Genomic DNA, 5,206 nt, shown 5'->3' with positions numbered 1-5,206 from the left:
CTAAAAGGAAAAGTTGGCACATGCAGCTGTATCCACAATGCCCAGCCCATAACAGTTTACTAGACTGCTGTTAAAATGCAATTCTAACCATGTCCATGTACCCCCAAAACACATGAGTGAATATAAAATAGTCAGAGGAAGCCAGGGTGTATACTGCAACAACCACAATTTTGAGGGTCAAAAATGGTCAAAACTAGCAATTTCATTCAACCCAGTAAATTAATGCAAAATACAACCATGAAGGCACACCAAGTACAGGTCATCCACAAATTCCAACTCTAAATAAATACAAATATATGCTAGCTTAGAAATGTTAATTTCTATATTTTAAGTCAAATATAAAGTATGGAGCAAGAAAACATTAAGACAAACAGGATTTGTGAACTAATTAGCAAAAGCTGACTGCTCACCAACGCACAGGGTATTAAAGCCATGATTTGTGTGGTAAAACTTCACCAAGATCAGAAAGGTAAGGAAAGGGAGGCCAACAATCCTAAATCTGTTCCTTAGCATGAGACAAGCAACACCATCTACTTTACAGCTTCAGTACCAAATGATAGCTGCCAACAGAAAATTTTTTCATTTCTCTTTCTTATCTTTTGCCAGATTTTCCATCATCTATTTGCTCTTCTCTTACAATGAATCATATTCTAGCTACCACTATCTAGTGGGAATTTTGGCCTGTTTTTGGTTATTCCTCTCCCAAGGATATTTTCTCCATTGCTTTTCAGAGAGAGTGGAAGGGAAGGAGGGAGGAGAAAGAAACATGCGATCAACTGGTTGCCTCCTGCACCATCCCCACCAAGGGCAACCTAGGTACAGTGACCTTGACCGGGAATCGAACCCGGGCACCTGTGGGCCAACATGCTAACCACTGAGCAACACTAGGCAGGACCTGGCTTTTTAAGGGAGTAAACATTTATTCTAGCTAATTATTCATGTATATAGTCATTTTACCAACTAGTCCTTTTTCCTCTCTAAAACTAGGAAAATTATTCATGAAATGTTGATCTTACAAAAAAAATAAGCCCTTCATCACACTAGAATATTGCTCTAACCGTAACGCCACTGAAGGATATTTCAGAAGACTTAGGAAAGAAATCTAAAGCAAATGTGTTCAGTGTTCAAATGGAGTTCTGTCATGCACTGCTTTTTTGACAAAAGGTGTGTGACTGTCTTTCCCTAAAATAGTAAAATGCTTTAAATCTGGATTTTTGACCAGCAAATAGTATTCTTACATGGATTCTCATGAGGTTTTTGATCATAACCAAAAAGAGAATCACAAGTATTAAGATTGCATGGTCCTGGAACACACTTCCCCCCATTCTTTGTCTACATGACCAGCTACTAATGTTAAGTGCTTATAAATGTGTAGCAGCAACCGGGTCTCCCTATATTACATCTATATCAAATGGCAGCACAACACTATGTCATTAAGAACACAAACCAGAGGCGCGTGGAGGACCCCCCACCAGTCTCGGACCCGCCATGGGCCCGCCCGACCCCGGGCTCCGCACCGCGCGAGTATCATCCTAAAGCCAGAATTGAAGCTACAAGATGGCTGATCAGGACCCTGGGGGCATCAGCCCCCTCCAACAGATGGTGGCCTCAGGTGCCGGGGCTGTGGTCACCTCCATCTTCATGACCCCCCTGGACGTGGTGAAGGTCCGCCTGCAGTCTCAGCGTCCCTCGGTGACCAGCAAACTGATGCCTCCCTCCAGACTCTGGAGCCTCTCTTACACCAAATTGCCCTCCTCTCTCCGACCCACAGGGAAGTGCCTCCTCTACTGCAATGGTGTCCTGGAACCCCTGCACTGTGCCCAAATGGTGCCCACTGTGCCACCTGGTTTCAGGACCCCACTCGCTTCACTGGCACCATGGATGCCTTTGTGAAGATTGTGAGACACGAGGGCACCAGGACCCTGTGGAGTGGCCTCCCAGCCACCCTGGTGACGACTGTGCCAGCAACCGCCATCTCCTTCACGGCCTATGACCAACTCAAGGCCTTCCTGTGTGGTCGAGCCCTGACCTCTGACTTCTATGCACCCATGGTGGCTGGTGCACTGGCCCGCTTGGGCACCGTGCCTGTGATAAGCCCCCTAGAGCTGGTACGGACAAAGCTGCAGGCTCAGCATGTGTCATACCGGGAGTTGGGTGCCTATGTCCGAACCTCCGTAGCTCAGGGCAGCTGGCGCTCACTGTGGCTGGGCTGGGGCCCCACTGCTCTTCAGGATGTGCCCTTTTCAGCCCTGTACTGGTTCAACTATGAGCTGGTAAAGAGCTGGCTGAGTGGGCGCAGGCCAAAGGACCAGACATCGGTGGGCATCAGCTTTGTGGCTGGTGGCATCTCAGGAACGGTGGCTGCCATCCTGACTCTACCCTTCGATGTGGTGAAGACTCAACGCCAGGTTGCGCTGGGAGCCATGGAAGCTGTGAATGTCACCTGTGCACGCCGACTCCACCTGGAGGCTGCTGCGGAGGATCCGGGCTGAGTCCAGCACCAGGGGACTCTGCAGGCTTCCTCCCAAGGATCATCAAGGCCGCCTGCTCCTGTGCCATCATGATCAGCACATACGAGTTGGGCAAAAGCTTCTTTCAGAGGCTCAACCTGGAACAGCCTCTGAGCCAGTGAGAGGAGCGAGGGGATGAGGGCCCCATCTCTTCCATGGATGGTGTGAGGCAGGAGGAGTCTGAGCCAAGTGCCTTGACCTCAGGGGAAGGGGCCTCATTTTTTCCCCTCTCACCTCAGCCCCAAGGGTACCAGCCCATCCACTGGGCCTGCCCAGGCCCCCATCAGACAGCTTTCTTCCTGCTGGTCCTCATCCCAAGCCCCAAGGATCATCACTTTTCCACCCAACCCCCCAAGTTCAAGACCAAATCTGTTAACTCTCTCCTCCCCCTGCCCTCTTGCCCATTTTCCCGTGTTTGTTGTAGCTGGGCCTGCCCCCAAGGCCCACAGAACCCTGGACCTGGCCAGTCTGAACCTACTGCTGTTAATTCATTGAGTGTAAAGATGAAAAAAAAAAAAAAGAACACAAACTAGAGTTAAACAGATCTATGTGAAGTCCCAGCTCTGCAAGCATGTTTACATTCATCTTTAAGGCTAAAATTTCCTCATTTATAAAATATCTACCTCACAATTTTGGTGCGAGGATTAAATGAAATAACACATGTAATACACAGTGCCTATTACACCATTAGCATTCAACAAAGCTATTATTTTCTTTCTGTGACTACAAATCCCTAAATCTGAGTTTCTGTACATTTCTCTAAAATTAGAAACCAGTGATAATTTTTTAATGTTCCAAATAAACTATAGTTTCATTTTCAACTACTTTAGGTGAAAGTATATGAAGTTATTGGTCTAAAACATGGCAGTTAGCTTCACCAGATATTGCTTTATGATGCTGTGGTATTTACATACAACTAGACACAATTTTACAGAAGAAAAAAATTTGCTCCTCAAAAAGCTAAGCGCAACTATTTTTTACTTAATAAATCTTCATTTCTGTGTGGCCTTTTCTTAGCAAAGGCTTGTAATATCCCCCACTCAAAATTTGCCTAGTTAAAAAAAAAATCTATATGCAACTTCTTGAGATATCTAGAGAATCACCAGTAATTCTCTTTCTGGATACAAAGACCAAGCAGAAGTTAGTTGCTCTTTCCTCAGCATGCCCCAAATGCTTTGTATATTCCTCATCCTATATAATAAAAGGTTAATATGCAAAATGATCGAACAGTGGAACGACCAGTCACTCTGATGCGCACTGACCACCAGGGGGCAGACACTCAATGCAGGAGCTGCTCCCTGGTGGTCAGTGCGCTCCAACAGGGGGAGTGCTGCTCAGCCAGAAGCCCTGGGCAGGGCTCACGGCTGACGAGCGCAAGCCTCTCCCACCTCCATGACAGTGCTAAGGATGTCTGACTGATGGCTTAGGCCAACAGGGAGCGGGCCTAAGCCATCAGTCAGACATTCCCCCGAGGGCTCCCAGAATGCAAGAGGGCGCAGGACGGGCTGAGGGACCCCCAGTGCACCAATTTCATGCACCGGGCCTCTAGTTACCATACAACCTCATGAAGGCTTTACCCACTTGGGACAAAGCCCATAAGCCCATAAAGGTAGCAAATCTATACCACAGTGCCTCACATACAGGTGTTCAATTATTTTTTGAACCGAAAATTACAGTACTCTTTTAAAATGCTGTATTCGAGTATAATCCAGTCTGCTATATTGCTTGTTCTGAAAATGTGAATTTGTTCCAACATGATTGATAAGTTAGGGAATCTGAGCATAACGCAGAGTTCTCAATTGCTTGTCTGTGAAAAACACTAGAGGTAGAAAACTACACCTCAATGAACTGAGCTGCACAGAAATACACAAAACACACAGACCTCAAACACCTACGAACGACATCAGTTCACCATGCGTGTGCGCGTGTGTTCCGAGACACACCCACCCTCTGGTGTGGTTGTAACGTTCTGAGTTCAGGTAAACTTCCGCCACTTCTCAGGAACTCGCACGCAGCCACCATGCTCATGACCATTTCCACAAGCAAGGCCGGTCCTCTTCCGGGGTCAGCGCCGCACTTACTGCAGTTTACATACCGCTTAACCGTGTAACATGTAAAACGGGGCTACCATTTCTTCAGGTTCCCTTTTAAAAAATAAGTTACTGACAAAGTTCCTGAGGGTTGTGCCTCTCAATCCCACTGTCCCCCCATAAGGCCTGCAGTTTTTAACGGCACAATTTTGCAGACCGTAATGACCTTTAGGAACCTATGTTGCTTTATTTACAGCAGAACTGACTAGACAGCATTCTCGGGCCTTAAGAAAGTTTCAGCATTATAATCCCAACACCGTCATTTGGGGGAACCATTAAAGCGGGATACAGTTTGGTTCGCAGGCTCTTTGGGGAAGGTGAGGAAGGAAGAATCAAAGAAAAGCAGCGGTGACTCCGGTGAGCGGAATGAACTGCCGTGAGTCCTCAGGACTAGCGACGAGTCCTTAGCAACCCCACGAATCACCAAACTCGGCGCTCAGTGCCGCTTTAGTCGTGACAGTCCCCCCTCCGCCCCCGAAAACCCGCCTTCAACTGAATTTTAAATACTTCGGGGGAGGGGTGAACGGCGGGTTTCCCGCTTGGCTGTAACTCAGTGCGCAGCGCGCAACCCACACGGCCGCTCCCCCGAAGGTGCCGCCATCCTGC

At 47.6% G+C, this 5,206-nt stretch overlaps 1 pseudogene; it reads left to right on the top strand.

The window, feature by feature from the left end:
* The first annotated feature begins 1,423 nt into the window (after positions 1 to 1,423).
* Positions 1,424 to 3,030, top strand: LOC102261461 (annotated as a pseudogene).
* The last annotated feature ends 2,176 nt before the right edge of the window (positions 3,031 to 5,206 follow it).

Source organism: Myotis brandtii, unplaced genomic scaffold (genome assembly GCF_000412655.1).
Source record: "Myotis brandtii unplaced genomic scaffold, ASM41265v1 scaffold193, whole genome shotgun sequence".
NCBI lineage: Eukaryota > Metazoa > Chordata > Mammalia > Chiroptera > Vespertilionidae > Myotis > Myotis brandtii.
The sequence above is the reverse complement of the archived record's forward strand: the minus strand, read 5'-3'. Positions and strand labels throughout refer to the sequence as shown.